Genomic DNA, 19745 nt, shown 5'->3' with positions numbered 1-19745 from the left:
AATGATGAGAGAGAATCATTGATTGTCTGCCTCCTGCATGCCTCACAATGGGGATCGAGCCCATAACCCGGGCATGTACCCTGACTGGGAATAGAACCATGACCTCCTGGTTCATAGTTCGGCACTCAACCACTGAGCCACACTGGCCAGGCTTGGGTTGCATTCTTATTCTTGGCTTGGTCTTCTTTAGTATGTAGACATCATTGAGCACTTGGCCTTGCTAACTGTCTTTCCCGCCTCCATGTGTTCAGGGTCATTAGCTGACATTTCTTTTCCTTTGAAAATGGCAAAACATATTTGTGTGTGTGTGTGTGTGTGTGTGTGTGTGTGTGTGTACGTGCGCATGCATGCACACATAGTCCCAGTAAACAAAACAAATGATAAATAAATCAGGAAAGTTAGGTGACCTCTACTCCTATTGATGCTGCAAATTCTGGGACTTTAAGCTGTTTTCAGAGGAAATGTTTGTTAGATCTATAAGAAAAGAAAAAAAAAGACAGCTTGAGAGATATTGGGGCATTCTAGTCAATAATTAACTTAGCCCACTGGTTTCAGGGATTGTTTTGAGTGGAGAACATATTGCAAGAGGAAATTCCCATCTCACCACCCTTTTCATCAAGCCTATTAAGCTAATGATTTTATTTTAACAATGGCTTTCCCACAGCCAGCCTGCCTTGGGTACAGACTGCCAGACATGGTTACTAAACACCCAGAGACTCAAGCAATTATAGAAGATGCTATTTTTAAGTTCTCTAGCATAGTCTCCTGGGCAATAAGCCGGCTCACATCAGGCCCACAGGTTCTGGAAGCTTCTGTTCTCGCCAGTGTGAGCCCTACTTGTTGCCCTCAAACTGCCCCCTCTCCCTCACCCCCCATTTTAGTACGAGGTTGCATGTCCCTCCGATGCTGCCCGATGTGTTTCATCACAGTCCCCACCACTCCCTGAGACAGCTCATGCGTCTGCTTCTCTGCTGCCCATCCTCCCCCTCAGCAGGCATTTGAATTTGCAACCGGAGTTCAAGGCAATAGCCAACCCTCCTGGCACCCTCTACACGGGCAATGCGTTGGTTAAAGGTCACCAGGGGCAGACTTATAGGGTGAAAATTTAAACAGGGACAGTCAGGGTGGGAGGAGAGAATGGCTCCCCTCCTTCCCTAGCCCAGACTAGCCCCACCTGCCTCCCACCCCAGAAACAGTGACTATAATTCCAACAGGAAATAATGATCCCAATCGGCTCCATTTTAGCAAATTGTGATGGGGAAATTCCCCGAGGGAGGGACCTGGATCTGTCTTAAAAAAAATATATATATACATGTGTGTGTGTACATGTGTGTGTGTGTGTGTGTGTGTGTGTGTGTGTGTACATATATATTTGTATTGATTTCAGAGAGGAAGGGAGAGGGAGAGAGATAGAAACATCAATGATGAGAAAGAATCATTGATCAGCTGCCTCCTGCATGCTCCCCACTGGGGATCGAGTCTGCAATCTGGGCATGTGCCCTGATGGGGAATCCAACCGTGACCTTCCGGTTTATAGGTTGACGCTCAACCATTGAGCCACACTGGCTGGGCTAGATGCGTCTTTTCTCCGCCCCTTGCGCCTACACACAAGCTTTATTTAGCAAGTCAAGTGTTCCTCAGACAACCAGGAAGAAGTATACTGGTATGCTCTGGAATCTATTCCTTACAGAATTCTAATTCTCCACGCCCAGCTTGCTGCCACTTACAAATAGGGTGTCTATCGGGGCAGCTGGTAGTCCAAAGGGTGTCGTGGAGACAGGACTCTTGTGTAGGGCAGACTCAGCCCACACTCAGAAGCCTGATGGGATTCAGGACCCTTCATCCCTCCGGGGGCCCCTCCTGGAGAGGCTGTTCTCCCAACGGAAATCACACAGCGCGGGGCTGCTTGTCACGTGGCTTCAACACAAGTTAATCATTTTTGTCTACATTTTATCTTGTTCCACAGAGGACTGGAGGCTATTTACAAAAATATACAAAATTAAATTGAAAAATTACACGGAAATAAAAATCAGATCGGAGGAAAGTGTAAATAAAGGAGAGCAACATTTTTTTTTATTATTTTTTTTTAACAAGGGAAAGTCAGAATTCAGACACACAGACTGGAGCAGTGATCTAACCCCAGCTGCACATTAAATTCACTCAGGGACCTTTACAAACAGGCTGGCTGGGTCCCACCCCCCGAGATTCTGATCAGGATTTATGAAAGCTACCCAAGTGATTCTAACCTGTAGCCGAGAGGTTGAGAACCACTGATCCCAGGTGAAGCCTACCATTATTAAAATGAGAATACAAACTTAAATCGGAGCTTCCCAGCAGCCGAAGCAAAAAGGGAAAGCTGGTGAGTTTTGTAATACGCATTGTCTCAAGATAAGAAAGCTTTTTCTGCCTCTGAAGTCTGAAGGAAAATTGGTAAAGTGTGTATTCTTCCAACAATTCCTGTACAGTTGAATATGTGCACTTCTTCCTGTGTGATTGACATGCATTTGTATAAACCTTCCTTTTATGCCAATGGAAACACACTTTACTTGCTGTTCTGTAACTTGCTTTTTACTAGCATGCCAGTAAACACAGATTTTAAGGCAACTTTTGGTAGACTTGACCTCAGAGTAACCCAGACAAGCATAGATGGCACCTATTCTCCCTTTGGGTGATTCTGAAGAATAATCAGGCCACTGCGTCTCTCTTTGTAGATGGTAAACTGCATTGTCTGTGCCCTGCTATCTTTTCTTGGCATTTCTGCTGACTCGGTAGCATTAGCAATCTTCAGAGCAGAGGGTGGCCAGCAAGCCAGGGTGGATGAGTGGATGGTGGCTCTGCAAAGTGCCTGCGGGTCCCCTTTTATGGACAAGCGATGTCACCGGTGACCACGGTAGAGCTCTTCCTTTCCATGAGCCAAAGTGGACTCCCAATCTGTGGCCATTGCTCCAAAGCGAGGAACCCTGTGGCTCTATGTCCAGTAGAGAAAGCCAGCTCCTCTATGTGGCAAATGACATCAGAAGTGGTGGTTGACCCAGCTGGCGTAGCTCAGTGGTTGAGCATTGACCTATGAACCAGGATGTCAAGGTTCGATTCCTGGTCAGGGCACATGCCTGGGTTGTGGGCTTGATCCCCGGTGTGGGGCGTGCAAGAGGCAGCCGATCAATGATTCTCTCTCATCATTGATGTTTCCATCTCTCTCTCCTCCTCCCCCTTCCTCACTGAAATCAATAAAATAAGAGGTGGCTCAATGTCACCATGGCCCATCACCTGGGTCCTAAGAGAGGCGACAAGAGAACACAGAACATGTCTTTCTTTTGAAGCAGTTGTCCTGTGTACCTAGGTATGTGGGTGAACTCCTCCGCACTCGCCTCTGTGGGGCGGCAGACGGGCCTGGGGACAGCTGTCTCGGGCACCTCCAGCAGAAACAGTGAGGACACACTTCACGGTCATTCCGTCATGCCTGGAACAGAGACCAAAGCATCCTGCTGAGCAACCCCTGGGCCTCGGTGGCCTGACACTTCTGGGTCATCATTTTGGAGAGCCGACATAGGCCCAGCACAGAAGATGGAATTGCCCACACTCCTTGGCAAGATTTTAAAACAACATCCTTACAACAAGCATGGAAAAGACAAGCTGACTGCAAGCAAGCAAAGTCCATATGGGAGCGACTGCGTGTTTTCAGCAGGCACAGACAGCAAGCAGGACTAGGGCAATGGGCAAGACCATGAAATATTTCCAAAGCAGTTAACAGCCACTGCCCTGAGGCCCAATGTCCCCCGCCCCCACCCCACCCCGCCCCCGCCCCGCCCCCGCTCCTCCCACTGTCTCTCGTCTTTCCCAGGCTTCCCTGGCCTCCCTACGACCCAGTGCCTAAAGGGTCAGTGCCTGGCCCCCGGGGCTCCCGTTACCTGCCCAGCCCCTGACTCACTTCTGTCCTAGCTCGTCATCACTGGGGCTGTGACAACTGCAACCCCAGCATCTGGGGCCACCCCTGGCACTGGTAGACCCTCCATAAGTATTTGTTGAGTCCATGAATGAGAGCACAACCATCCCTTTCAGTAAATGGACTCCAGGTCGGAGCACAGGCCCTGACCAGGAACCAGCTGCTGTGAGGAGTGAAGGCGCTGAACAGAGAAGGTGCATGTACTCATTAAGACTCCAGACAACATCTGTCTGGACCGGAGCTTACTGCTGAGCAGCACAGGCACGCCCCATCCCAAGGAGAGCCGGGCTCCGCCTGGGCTTCATTTCCCACATCTCCACGCATTGCCCGCGTCTCCACGCATCGCCTGCGTCTCCACGCATCCCCCACATCTCCAGGCTGAGCTGAGGATGACAGGTGGGCCCCGACAATGAGCTAACAACCACAAACAAGCTGATAGTAAAGCCCCATCCCATTAAAGTTCACTCTGGGAACACTGCCATTGGCCAGCAAAAAGGAAGAACTCCTGTCCACCCCCCGGCCCCCAAACACACACTCTCTTTCCTCTTCTTTGTCTTTTTTAAAACGCATCCCGAAGTGTTTAATGGCCGTTGAAGGCAATGACTGCTGTGGCAATCACCGCTCTCTGTGTGAAACGCCTTCAACAGTCCCAGCCTCCTCGTGCGGGTGGGGGCGACATCGGGATTTGAAAATGCCAGGGAGCTGCATCTGCCGACAAGCAGCCACTAGTCATCTCCGAAGGCAGCGGGGGACGTACCCCAGGCCCTCAACTCACCCATCCCTCCCGTAGGCGGGCTGCGGCCAGATGGTGGCTTCTTAGGCAAGGACAGCGGAGAAGGAGGAATAAGGGGGTGCAAGAGGGTCTGGCGGGAGGCCAGCGGGAAAGAACCGCTTGCTCATCTTCTCTGCTCCAGGTGAGACCAGACCTGCCCGCTGGCGTCGGGAGGTCCACTCTTCAGTTAAGTGGCGCCTCGGAAGAAGCACGCGGCCTTCTCATTTGCAGTTACATCCAGAAACGATCAATTCTATTTTTTTCAAATGTGCTCCTGTAGTCAGGCAGTTTCCATCTGCAGTGTCAAAAAGGGGGGGAGGGGAGGGGAGACATAGTCTTTGGACCCAGCTTCTCCTTGTTCCTCTGAGCCTGGGGCAGTGGGGGGCTGGCATTGAGGGCCCCCTTTGCCTGTGCTTTCCAGGGCAGTGTGGCCAGTGAGAGACAGGCAGGAGTTAGGAGAGCGGGAAGAGAAGAAGGTCAGGATGTCTATTCCCCAGCTCGCTCCCCCTAGAGACTCCGCCAAGTTGGGGCTGGAGGCATGGGTCTCAGCGGGCCACCTTTCCTGGTGGATGGCGCTCTCCATCACGTCACCGGGTGTAGCATGGCTTCTGGCCTCTGCTCCTGCTCCCTCCTCCCCTTTCAGGCTACAGCTTGGCTAACCAGGTACTCCGCTACCCCTTGTTGGTCTCCCCATCCCTGCCACACGCCTGCAAATTGCCTCTTTATGACACTCTCTCCAATCGCCCAGCTGGGCTAGCCATCTGTCTCCTGCCAGGCCCTGGCTGGCTCACAGGTGCACTCAGGGTTTTATGGACCTTCTCTCAGACTTCCCCACCATCCTGCAATGTCATCAGGGCAATCCTCCCTCCCGGAGAGGATGGGCAGCCGGAACTCAAGAGTCTAGGCATCCAGAGCATCTGGGTCTCACCTCCCAGCCCAGGCCCTGCTCACTGCCCCGTGGGGTCTCTCTGACCTCCGGTGGCTCCCAAAGCCTCACCTGGATCTTCTCTCATCTCCAGCTGCTTTATGAACTAAAAGTGGCTTATCATCCTGTTTTTGAAGCACTTCAACACCAGAGGTTTCATTTGAGCCTCAGAACACGATGCACTTGGGCCCCAATTACTCTGCGGTGTACCAAGGACTTAGGGGTTATACGGCATCTGGCACAGGGGCTGCTGGTGGGAGACGGGTGACCCTTGGACCATCCTTCAGTTTGTGGACACAGTGGGTGCTCAGGAGTGTCCTGAGGAGCGTGGCGCTGTCCCAGCAAGTGGAGCCCCCACATCGACAGCACAGGCCATCGCCGGGGCCACCTTACCTGGTTTGGAAGCCCACTCTTCCTTTTAGCACGTGGCATGACCCGTCCTTTTAGGGGGAGGCACACCTCCCTAAGAAAGCAATCTTAAAATGCAGTGGCTGAAGAGTATGGATTTTTTAATGGCCTCTCTGCTCCATGCCATCAGGAACCCGGTACCCTCCCTCTCGTCTCTGCCTCCCAGGGCTGTACTACTTTCAGTGTGGACTGCAGGCAGGTCCATGATGCAACTGGGAACAGTATTAGGAACTGAGTAAACTTGCAGAAACTTTCACTGCAGCTTGGCGTTTCCACGACGTCCCAGTGTATGAGCAGTGGACTCATCTCATTGAAGAGGTTGTAGAACAAAAGTTGGGTTGATGATGGATTGGAGGGATGCGGAGTAGAAATCCAGTTATTCAGTTTAAGAAGGCAGTGGCCTCCTAGCAAACCGCGGTTCGCAAGCCACATGCGGCTCTTTGGCCCCTTGAGTGTGGCTCTTCTACAAAATACCACGGCCTGGGCCAGTCTATTTTGAAGAAGTGGCGTTAGAAGAAGTTTAAGTTTTAAAAATTTGGCTCTCTAAAGAAATTTCAATCGTTGTACTGTTGATATTTGGCTCTGTTGACTGATGAGTTTGCCGACCACTGTCTAGCCCATGGCTCTGTCTGGTCAGTTCTGTAGCCGGCAAAGAAAGAGGAAAGAGTGGGATGAGGACATGTGCCAGGGGGTAAGGGAGGCTGGGGGAAAGTCAATGGGGGGAAAAGGAGACATATGTACTACTATTTGTAATACTTCAAACAATAAAATAAAATTTTTTTAAAAAAGAAAGAGAGGAAAGAGACATGGAAGATGCCACACCCTTTGTCTTAAGGCGCCCGCCTGGAAGGCGATCACTTTTCTTCTACTCACATGACACTGGGGAGAACTTTTCTACAGGGCGCCACCCCTAACCGCAGGGCAAGATGGGAAATGTAGTTCCTAATTGGGCAGTTGTGTCGGGCTACACGGATCACAGTGGCAGAGGAAGAGAACGGATTCTGGTGGGCAACTAGTTGTTTTAATCACACCACCCTTCCTTAACATCCATTTCTGAACAAAATCGACTCCATCCCAAATGAGTGCCTCCTTTTCCACAATCCTGCCTGGCAGTCAGTCCTGCACTCTCAACTCTCAGGTGGGACATACTGGGACCACTACCAGACCAGCATCCAAAGACCCGCGTTCTATTCTTGCCTCTGCCAATGATGGCTCCATGACATGGAGAAGGTCACGTCTGTGCTTCAATTTCCTCCCCTGTCAATGAGGGATAGTGACATTTATCAAGTAACATAATTGGCCATTTCCAAACACATCGCCATAGGTTATTTAATAACAATAGCTAACATTTATTGCTTGCTATGTACCAGGCACTGTTCTAAATATGTTTCATGGATTTATCCACTTAACCTTCTAAGTCTGTAAGGGAGGTACTAATATTATCTTATTTTACAGCTGAAGAAGAAAGTGGGGTACAGAGCAAGAAAGTATCTTGCATGGGGTTCATGATTAACCTCACAATCACCGCTATCCTGCTCCTTTAATAGACAGGTAAAGAGGCTTTTTTGAGTATTTTATCCTGTTTTCCTTGAACTTCCTGAATTTTACCTTTCACCTGTGCCATCTGGCCTATCTCCCTGTGAGATGAAGAATCCCTATTGTGAGGGGACCACTTATTCCTCACCCACCACCACCTTCCCAGCCTGGTGCTTTCCCATAGGACACACTCCGTGAATGTGTGTGGATGGATCTGGGGGGATCTAACATGCACTTTTCATTGAATTCCTGATGCTGTGGTGGAAATGGCATGAACCTGCCATTGTCACACCTGGATTCAGATCCCCTTTCTCCTGGGTACTAGGCTGTGCGAGAATGAGCAAGTCACTTACCCACCTGACTTCACAGAGATCCACTTTTTCATCATTACAATGGGTGTAATAAAGAGAATTAGTTCCTGCGGCTGGTGCGATAGCTTCTCCTGCCCTTTGCAGGTGATAGACTCGTTCATCACCAACATTGGGAAATGGGTCACTAATCCATACCTTCCCAGCGGGGATCACGGTGGCTGCGATAAGGAGACAACGTGCAAAGCCACGCTGGTTCCTCTGTGCTGCCCAAAAGAGGGACCCAGAGTGACTGACCCACAGATGCGCAGACCTGCTGACGAGTCTTTGGATGAGGCCAGAGCTTAGTAAGGGCAGAGGACTAATTTCTCTTCTTTGCAAAAGTGACTGGGGATTGAGTTGGAAAAGGAAGAGAAAGAATGAGGGGGAAAGGTAGAAAGGGGGATGAACCTGGAAAAATGAGGAGTGGGGGCGTTTGGAGGAAGAGGGAGGACTTAGCTACATGGCTGGGATGAGAAAGGGCATAAGGGGAAGAGTCTTCTTGTTGGAAATGGCCAAATAAGTAATGCAGGGGGATGCATAATGCTGGGTTACATCGCCCCCCTCCAACACTCTAAACCTTCAGTGGAGTCTTTTACGCACACACACCTTGTGTTAATAATACGTGTTGTTAATAATATGGTTGGTCCGCACCTGGGCCATGTGGTTAGTAATTCAGAGGAGGATGGGAAACTGTAAGCCACCAGCTCCACTCCCCACAAAAACCCTAGAGAGATTGGAGAAACCATGATTGCTGTGGCCACACACAGAACAGTGTTTGAATCAACTTAATTTCAGTCTCAAAGGGCAGGGCGCCTCTGCTAACACCTGAGATACAAGGAGACCATACATCCAGGAGTCAAATATAAAAACCTTTATAGCCTACGTGGCACGGGCACCAACCATCAGAACTGGATGCTGACCTGAACCCCATCATGATCATGTTAGGCGAATATCAGAGCTCCTAGAGATGTAAACAAACAAAAAAATCAGAAATACGATAACATGTAAAAACTCAACATATGTAAATTCTGGCACATACTAGGTCTTTAATTAATGCTAATCACCTCTCTTCAACTTCAGGTAGGTAGGAAAGGGCCAACAGCATCGAACAATGGGACGGGGGGAGATAATGTGAGAGGGAGCAAAATGGAATTGGAAAGGAGCTTGGGCTTCTGCCACCCCCATCTCTGCTAGCCCAGTGCTTTCTCGAGGCAGAAAGGCGAAAAGGAAGGGAGAAGGGCAAGGCCTTGTGGGTAGAGGGTGTCCTCTCTTACTCCCATGGAAGGAGTCACAGAGGACCTTCCTACCGCTGAGGAGAGAGGAGAGCCAGACGGTACCCTCAGCGTGATGCAGAGAGAAATGGATGCTCTGCCTCTGACGTTAGTTTCAAGGATTCTTAGGCTATGAGATTTATTTAGAAAAACAATTCAAAATGGTTCAGGCAAAAAAGAAGATTTACTGGCTCCCACGCATTTCAAAAAACCAAGTTTTGTGGAGTTACCAGAAACTCAAACAATGTCACCCATCTCTGGGCTTCACTGTCCTCCATGTCGGCTTCATCCTCAGTCTGCACGTGGTGATGAGAGAGCGGCTGACGACTCAGCCCCTGTCCTTCATGGTTTATGTCACTGGTCCATCCCTGAACCAACCCCTGTGGCCAAGAAAAGTAAATACACGGTTGGCTTTGGCCTCCCTCTGGCCCTTGTCTCACCTCTGACTTCATGTCACACTTTTCCTCTTGCCTGCTCTGTCCCGGCCACATTGGCCTCCTGGTTGCGCCTCAAACACGTCAGACGTGCTCTACCTCGGGGCCTTTGCACATGCTCTTCCCTCTGCCTGGAGCAGCCTTCCCCAGAAGTCTAGGGTGTCTCCCTCCCACACCGCCTTCAGGTCCGCTCATATGTCACCTTGCCAATGAGGACCACCGATTTTAAAACTGAACTCACACTGACACCAGCCCCCCCCCCACACACACACCTACACACTCCCTATCCCTGGCTCCTGTCTTATTTTCTCCATCATCAAATAAGTAAGGTACAAAGTCAGTGTGCTCGTCTTCCCGTCGCACCCCAGGGGAAGGTGAGTTCCAGGAGACCAAGGATTTTTCTCTATCCTGTTCTCTGCTGGATCCCCCGGGCCTACAATAATGCCTGTCGCATAGCAAGTTCTCAATAAATGAAAGACAAGGTCTCAGGCCTCCAGATCCAGATCTGGGGGCTGGGTGGAGCCCCACTCAAAAGCCAGGAATGGGGTCAAGGAGAAGCAGTCCCCTTGACTAAATTGGTGGGAAGGGGTATCACCTGGCAGGAGGGTGATGGCAGCTTGGTCCTCAGAACAGATGTCCAGTTTCCCTGTAACACACACAGACACACACACACACACACACACACACACACACACACCCCTTTGGCTTCCACTCAGAATCACAGTTGGAGCACCTGTTACTGTAATGCCTCTGCCCCTCCCCAACCCCAGCCTCAAAACTAGCCCTGGGGGACGGGGGCGGAGCCAGCAGTAGACAGTGAGGTTTCAGTCTCACTCAATCAAACCCAATCCCTTTGTTCCCTCCTCCCCTGCACCCCACTCCCCTTTGTGTCTTTTCATACGACAATCAATAGAGGCCGGGCTTTGGGGATATTATCAGAGCCCCGATGGCAACCTCTAACATTATAATCCACAGGGTTGCGGGGAGCATTAGTACATCCCGGAGAAATTAATTCAGTGTAAGTAAGCGCTTTGAAGCCGGGCACATCGCTCGGCTTTTGAAGCTTAAGCCCTGTTTAGATTACTTGATTAAAGTGGGTCCAAAGCTTCGGCGATCAATATATTTTGCTTAAGAGCAGTGTTGCTACAGAAGCAGATTTAATTGCATCCGTGGTGCCCTGCCTCGTGGACGGCTCTTTAGAATATAATGAGATATCACAGAGCCAAAAAGCAGGGCCGGAGGGAGCGGGAGGGACAGTCATTCACATCGCCACCCTGGGAAGGCAGGGGACACGCATTTGCAGGATGTGCATAGATAATCCCTGAAAATGAGAAGTTGGAGAAAATAAAGATGACAATCACTGCTGATAAAACCCCAGCGAACCAGACAGGAACTCACCTGGCTGTTCCGAGGGTGGTTTCCTGGATTGGGACTGGGGATTCTATTAGGTCCCAACGAAGTGACATGTTTAGGCTGACAGGCTGGCACTTAAGCAAAGGTATTGTGGCTAATGAGGAGGCTGGGCCGCCTGCCCCCCACAAGGCAGGAGACCAGCACCGTCTCTAATATCGGGGACAACGATGCCAAGTCAGCAGCGGGAGCTCTGGACGAGGAGCCCAGACGGGAGGGGAAGAGAGGAAGGGATGTGTGTTGTATGCCTACTGTGTGCTAGCCACGGCTCTAGTTTAACTGTTAAAGCAATGCTAGGAAACACGGCCATACAAAGCAATGTGACTGCCCATGTCCCAGGGGTGGGGCTGGTTGGGAATGAGGCAAAGGCGGAATGTGAACCCGGGTTTGTTTGGTTCTCCAAGCCATACTCTGTGCCAGTTCTGGTCCCCATTCAGCCACTACCTGTGCCATCGTTTGCCAAGTCATTTAATCAACCTGGGCCATAATTTTCTCGATTATAAAATGAGGGGGATCCCAACACTACTCAAAATCTTTCACCTAGAGTAACTCTGGTGTGGGAGTCAGGCAACCTGGGTTCTCATCTTTGTGCTGCCAAAAAAACCCCAAAGAAACAGCCATGTGACGGGGCATTGTTTTCCCGCTCTGTCACTTTACCCACTTACGACAAGGACAATAACTTTGTGACAGCAGCAAATGAGATGTCAGGTGAGGGGGGCCTCTGATGTGTCATAAGTACCACACAAAGGGATCTCTTTAAAATGTGTAAATGAGATGGGCCAAAAGCTCAGTCCTTTAAAGGCGCAGGAAACTCGCTAAGCTGTCACAGTTTGTCCGTCCCGGGCATGGGCCACGGCAGAGTCAAAAGAGGAACCCTCCATCCTTGAACAGCGTGCCTTTCTCCAGGCTAGGCCCTCTCTCCTCCCAGATTCCTAGCAAATACACGCCTCCGACCCAGGGAGCCTCTGCCTTTTCCTTTGGAAGCCACGCCCAGAAGCCTTGGGGTCCGGGAGGGGGAAGAGGAGAGCTAGAGGAGAAAGACCTACACAAGCCGCCCTCCCTCGGCCAGCTTCCCACCAGGCGGTCTGGACACCAGACATCTTTCCCTTCACAGCTTGAGGCTGCTGATAAGGTTTGGGGCTCCAGAGCTGCCATCCCTTAAGTTTCCATGTAAAATATTTTTATTTATGTTACAACAATGTGACTCAGCACCATATGCCCATGAATCAGACCCAGCAGAGAGGCTGCCATGCAGAGGCTGCAATTCGCCTCGAAAGGAGCTGACAACTACAGGCTTCAGCAAACTCTGGGGAGGGCACATGTCCCAACTCCCGGGAAGCAGGGAAAGGAACCGAAGGCATTTGCTTTTCGGATCCTAGGGTGAGGGCTTGGGGACCAGACCAGCATTTCCTGAGACCCCATTTGCTCTCATTCAGAGTTTCAAGAACACTGGTTTTCGCCATCAAATATCCGAATCTCCTTTTGAAGTCTGGGATACTCACCATCTTTATGAGTATTGGTGGATGGTACTGATGCATTTCACCCTAAAAGCTAAAATGGCCAGACACTTGCTTTCCAGCCTCCCTTGCAGCTAGGTTCATGGGCACATGATATAGGTTCCACCCATCACATGTACCTTACTAGACTTGGAATCCCAGGTTAGCAAAATAAGAAAGCGAGAAGAGTAGAATATGCAGCAAGATGGCATTATAGGGAAGAGAGGGGCAAGGGGGTGACATTGGCCAGAGGCTTGGGGTGGTGTTCAGTGCTGGTAGTTTTTTTTATATATATATAATATGTTTTATTGATTTTTTACAGAGAGGAAGGGAGAAGGATAGAGAGTTAGAAACATCGATGAGAGAGAAACATCGATCAGCTGCCTCCTGCACACCCCCTACTGGGGATGTGCCTGCAACCAAGGTGGCATGCCCTTGACCGGAATCGAACCTGGGACCCTTCCGTCGCAGGCCAATGCTCTATCCACTGAGCCAAACCGGTTACGGCTAGTGCTGGTAGTTTTGGTGCTACCAACTGCAATGTCTGATGCAGGGCAGTGGTGGAGGGGGTGTCCTGCTGGGCATTGCTCCTGCAGGCACGACACTAGCCTGGTTCTCCAATTTCTCCAGCCAAATTCTGTAAGCTCTTCCTCAATGCACTCCTTTGGTTTGCATGCTGTGGTTTCTTCTTAGAAGCTCTGGCAGATGCAGAATGGAAGTGAGAAAGCTGGGGCTACGTTCTGGCTCCACTGAGCCTCAGTAAGATGGGGCATTGGGACTCTCCATTCTCTGAGTCCCACCCAGCACTAACATGCCATGTCAGGCAAGGAGACCCTCAAGAAGAGGTGTAACAGTCCCAGGTGTGACACATGCTGGATCCTCAGTAAGACCTGAGTCTTAGTCTCCCACCTCCATGACCTACTGTTGTGTTCCTTGGCAGACTTCCTTACAGGCATAAAGCCTCAGTTTCCTCATCTTTCAAATGGAACTAATAACAGCAGTGCCTACCATACAGAGTTAGGTGAGGATTAAACAAGATAATCCATGTAAAGTACTCCATAAATACTAGGTCAAAATCAGCACAGAAATAGACTTACATACAGAGCTGTCCTGAACATACTTTCTAAAATGAATTCCGGCAAAGGAAATTAGGCTTTCACGCTTACTTAAACCAACAATATACATGCCACCCATCTTGCATTTAAATTACATCTTAAGGCTAATAGACACGTTTCACATTCTCACCTCTTTTGAACTTTCAATCACTCCATGCAAAGCAAATATTGTTATCCCCATTTTAGAGAGTCAGAAGCCAGGACTTAGAAAAAAAAGTGACTCAGCCAAGGTCAAGTACCTTGGAAGGGGCAGGGTGGGATGAGAAATCCAGGTGTTTTTGATACTGAAACTTCGCCTCTTTCCACCCCTGCAGAAGTGTGGGCTCCAAATAAGTACTTTTTTTCTTTCTTTCTTTCTTTTTTCTCCAATGGTTTGTGCTCTCATGGCTTCCTAGAGCCCTTGGGATCTAGTCATGGCTGAAACCAACTCTGCCAGCACACCTCCTGGTTATGTGAGATGGAAACCCTTTGTGTTTGCTTAAGCTAGTTTGAGTTGGTTTCTGTCATTTACCACCAAGAATTCCAACTGGTAGGGACATATCACCATTAATGTCTTTTTTTCTTTTATCTATTCCATTTGAGAGCTATTCACTGAATTTTTGTGATGTGACAGGGATCGTATTGGGCTCTGGGGATGCAATGAATAGGGTACAAAATACAACCACCCCATGAGCTAGGGGTTGTCAGATGCCCCTGCTTTTGCTTTCTAGAATGGGAAACCTGGACTCAGAGAGACTGAGGGGCTTTGCTCAGGGTCATAGCTGTTTAGAGGCAGAGCCAAGGAAAGACAATTTCCTGCAGAACACATTACTTCGAGATGGCAGTTCACAGCTGATGGATGGGGCCAGGACTCAACCACAAGAGTCAGGGCTTGCCTCCATCATTTGGAATCCAATAAAGGCTGAAAGAATAAATAAGTTCCAGAAGGGCCTAGAGGAGCTCCCAAGAATGATAGAGCCAGAATGAGTTATTAAGGGGCAAGTCAAAGAGGCTCACAGCCCTAACCTTTAGAAATTGACTTCACCAAAGTCTCTTCCTTAAAGCATCTCTTGCTACTACTGTCAAAGTCAGAGCCAAGGGACACACAAAACTTTATTCTGTTACTAGAGGCCCGGTGCAAAATTCGTGCACTGGGGATGGGGGGTGTCCCTCAGCCCAGCCTGCACCCTCTCCAATCTTGGACACCTCAGGCAGTCGGACATCCCTCTCACAATCTGGGAGTGCTGGCTCCCAACCGCTCACCTGCCTGCCTGCCTGATTGCCCCTAACTGCTTCTGCCTGCCAGCCCGATCACCCCCTAACCACTCCCCTGCCAACCTGATCGATGCCTAACTGCTCCCCTGCTGGCCCGGTCGCCCCCAACTGCCCTCCCCTGCTGACCTGGTCACCCCCAACTGCCCTCCCCTGAAGGCCTGGTCACCTCCAACTGCCCTCCCCTGCAGTCCTTGTCCCCCACAACTGCCCTCCTCTGCAGGTCTGGTCGCCCCCAACAACCTCCCCTGCAGGCCTGGTCCCCCCCAACTGCCCTCCCCTGCTGGCCTAATTGCCCACAACTGCCCTCTCCTGCCAGCCATCTTGTGACGGCCATCTTGTGACCACATGGGGGCAGCCATCTTGTGTGAGGGCATGATGGTCAATTTGCATATTACCTCTTTATTATATAGGATTATTTAGTGGGTTTTGAGTTTAGATTCTCGTTCTCTGCCTCCCTTGAGAAGTAGGACCTGAGCACCTCAGAACTGCTAAGGAGTCTGAGTGAGTTGCTTGGAGGCTAGAAGCCATGGCAGGAGAGGAAGAGATTTGCTCCTTGGGTGAGTCAAAAAAAGCAAAGAAATTCCATACTTGGGCCCCTTTTTACAACCCCATAGGCAGTACCTATAGCTGGGATGAGAGCAAAGAAAGAGGTAGTCACAGCATGAAGGCACACATTACAACACCTAGCCATCACCTGGCCATCGCCATGGTGACAGCAAGTTCCCTAGATGCTGGGAAGAGGGAGCTGGTCCCACTGTCATTTTCTGCCTCACTCTTTGAGTGGCAGCCTCTAGGTCAGAGGGAAAACTGGGGACACAGATTCCCAAGCACCCAGGCTTACTTCTGTCCTGAGAGCCCCTTGTCTCCTTAAGTGTCCCCCAACCTCCTCTGTTCCTTCTCCAAACCCTCCTGAACATTATTCCTTCAATAGATGTCTTCTTTCTCCTCCCTCCTAGCAGCCAGTCAGTGGCCTACTTTTCAAGCTTATTATCTCCCAGAATATCTGAACTGGATGGGGCCTCAGGGTCATCTACTTCAGACCCTTTCTTGTTTTTCAGAGGAGGACATGATATCCCAAAGTTCTACTGTCTTGGCCCTGGAGAGCATGACCAGAACACACTTCTGGCCTCTGCCACCCTGGGATCGGGGTGTGTAATCTACAGGCCTCCCATTTTTCATATTCCTGTTTTATATCCCTATCTGCAGAGTTTACCTTTCCCTCCTTCTTTCCCCTGTAGGTCTCCCTAATGACCCTTGCCTTAGGGGGAACTCCTTAGCCATCAGTAAACCATCACTGCGTCTCCTTTAAAATCCAAGAAAAACTTAGGTGAAATGGAGTCCTGGATTCCCTTCTCCATTATCCCCCAAAACTGGGGGTTCCCCCAGAGCAGGGACCAAATCCTACTCACCTTTATATTTCCTAGAACAAAGATTTACTGAACCAAATTAAATTTCTGATTTTCTTTAAAAAGTGAGGAACTTGAAAGTAATATGGAAAGGCAAGATGAATGAGGAAGCAAAGAAAGTCGAATTTAAGATTGGGGAGGAGTATTAGAAACACCAGGTCCACGCATGTCAACTGTGTTGCCTTAGATGGGATTTCTGTTCTCATTTCCACGACAGACATCTGCATTTCTTCCCATGGCAGACATTATTAGTCTATCACAGAAGTCTTTCTAACTTTCCAGATTCAGTTTTGAATGAAGCTTCCAAAATTTTCTCAAGTCCCACTCCAACAGAGTTGATACTCAAGTTGAAACCTAATGCATTTCCTGATTTCTCCGAAAGATGAAGAAATTGGGGCCCAGAGATTTGCTTCAGATGGTTAGTTGCAGATCCTAGTACTAGGATTTTCTGATAACTGAGTCCCCAACTCCCCACACTGGTTTCCAAACCTGAAGGCCAGGTGGGGTGGGAGGAAGAGATAAACAATAGCAGGGGCTAAGCTATTGCCTAGAGCCCCAGGAAGAATTTTGTTTGCTTAGAAAAAAATCACATTTATTGTTTGGGTCTATGTGTTTTCAAAAGTAATGGATGGTCATTGTAGAAAATTTGAAAGCAGTAAGTAAAAGGAAGAAATAAAAACCATCTGTAATCCACCTCCCAAAGAAACAGCTGCTAACATTTTCATTTATCATTTTCGTTATTGGGGGGGGTGCATGTTTTTGAATATATATATATATATATATATATATATATATATCTCCTATATAATAAAGAGCTAATATGCAAATGGTTGTCACACCCTCATGCCATCACACCCTAATGGCTCAGACACTCAACATTGGGGAGAGAGGAATGGGGAACAGCCAGGCACAAATGAGCTCGCAAGAAAGGAATGGGGACCAGCCAGGCTGTGGCCCAGGAGAGGGACAAGCCGCCCATCCTGTGGTCCCGGGCACCAGCACCTACAGCTGCGGCTGTGGCCCAGGAGAGGGACACGCCACTTGCCCTGCAGTCCTGGGTGCCTGCAGCTGTGGCCCGGGTGAAGCCGCCTGCCCACAATACCCTGTGGCTGCGGCCAACTCTGGCAAAGCCGGCCCAGGTCCTGGGTGCCTGCGGCCGGCCAGAGGAGGGAATCCTGGGTCCTGGGTGCGGGGCAAAGCAGAGGCAGTTAGGGGTGATCAGGCCAGTAGGGGAGCAGTTAGGGGCGATCAGACAGGCAGGCAGAGGGGTTAGGGGCAATCAGGCAGGCAGGCGAGCGGTTAGGAGCCAGCAGTCCCAGATCGCGAGAGGCAGTTGGACATCCCCCAAGGGGTCCCGGATTGGAGGGACCTGCCGCCCTTGTGCACAAATTTCATGCACCAGGCCTCTAGTATATATATTATAATATTTTAACATAATTTGGGTATGTTTATATACATATGTGTGTACACAAACATGTCTATATCATTGTTATGTAAACACATTTGCGGTTTGCCCACCATCCCTGCTGCTTGTATAGTGGTACAGTGAGATGTAGGATGGAGACCCAGTTTTAAGCATTAGGGAGCGAGACAGATGCACGCTCCTGCTTTGTACATGGATGGTGTTCTAATGTTGTGTTCTAGACTGTTGAAACAGAATCATGTCTTAATGTATCCATGTGTGCTTTAGCCCGTTAACCAAATCTATTTAAAAATACTGGCATACCCAGTATTGATGGTGGTTCTGGGTGTGTCAGAGGGGATCCAATGGTCTCATTTGGTTTTAAGAAGTGTGCATTAGGGCAACTTGCCCAGAGGGGTGTTTTTTAATAAGAATTTTTAAAACTCTTTAAAATACACATTTCCTTTGTTTTATTTATAGGAAATAGTCAAGGAACATACCACAAAAAAGTACACTAAAGCAGAGATGATAGCAAAGAATTAGAAATAATTCAAATATGAAGGGTCATGGGTTCAATTCCAAGTCAGGGCACGTACCAAGGTTGCAGGTTCAATTCCTGATTGACACGAGTACAGAAGGCAACCTACAGATGTTTCTCTCTCACATCAATGTTTCTCTCTCTCCCTCTCCATCTCTCTCTCTCTCTCTCTCTCTCATCAATGAAAAAAAAATATCCTCAGCTGAGGATTTAAAAAAAATGTTAACTAAGAATATCTAAAGATATGTTTATAACATACTTTTAAGGAACAACAAGCAGATTCAATGTAGTGTGCTCAGGACAATCCTATTATTGTATATAGGTGTGCTTACATGTAGGTATGCCTGTATTTGTGTGTGTGTGGGGGGTATGTGTGTTTGTATATATGTTTGTGTGTGTATATTATGTTTGTACTAGAGGCCGGTTGCATGATATTCGTGCAAGAATAGGCCTTCCTTCCTCTGGCTTCACTCCCAGTTGCCCGGGAGCCAGCAAGTCCCCGCTCCCAGCCTGTCCGAAGCCAGCAAGTCCGTGGGAGCCAGCAAGTCCTCACTTCTGTCCTGAGCACAGCTCCCGTAGTTCCCTTTGCCACCCCCCTTCCCCTCATAGCAGGCCTCATGCCCCTCCTGGCAGCTCCGTGCCTGCATATGCAAATTAACATCCATCTTTGTTGGGTTAATTTGCATACTCACTCTGATTGGCTGTGGGCGTAGCGGAGTGATGGTTAATTTGCATGTTTCTCTTTTATTAGGTAAGATATATGTGTATGAGTGTGTATGAGGTGGGAAGAAAATGCCACAAAATGAGCCGCTTTTTCATGGGCAGCACTGTGAGATTATGGGTGATTGTTTTTCTTTGAGGTCTTTATATTTATTATTTACTAGAGGCCTGGTGCACAAAATCTGTGCACTTGGGGGGGGGGTCCCTCAGCTTGGCCTGCGCCCTCTCGCAGTCTGGGACCCCTCAGGGGATGTCTGACTGCTGGCTTAGGCCTTGGGGATCGGGCCTAAGCCGGCAGTCAGACATCCCTCTTGCAGTCTGGGGCTCTCGCAGTCCAGGACCCCTCACTCCTTACTGCCCACCTGCAGCAGAGGCAGGAGAGGCTCCCGCCACCACCTCTGCGCTCGCCAGCTGTGAGTCTGGCTTCTGGCTGAGCAGCACTCCTCCTGTGGGAGCACACTGACCACCAGGGGGCAGCTCCTGTGTTGAGCATCTGCCCCCTAGTGGTCAGTGCACGTCATAGCGACCAGTCGTTCAGCTGGTCATTCCGCCATTTGGTCAATTTGCATATTAGGGTTTCATTATATAGGATCATATTTCCATCAATGAATATGTATAACTTTGGTAATTTGAAATAAAAAGGTGTTTTGAAAAGCACCAGCCCATTTGCCACCTGACAGATGGAAGACTGCTCAAGCACAGAGAAAAACAATTGCTTTAAAATTAATATTTTTAAAAAAAATCAGATTTGAGTCCAAAAAGTGA

The sequence above is a fragment of the Eptesicus fuscus genome, chromosome 5 (assembly GCF_027574615.1).
Source record: "Eptesicus fuscus isolate TK198812 chromosome 5, DD_ASM_mEF_20220401, whole genome shotgun sequence".
Taxonomy (NCBI): Eukaryota; Metazoa; Chordata; class Mammalia; order Chiroptera; family Vespertilionidae; genus Eptesicus; species Eptesicus fuscus.
The sequence above is the reverse complement of the archived record's forward strand: the minus strand, read 5'-3'. Positions refer to the sequence as shown.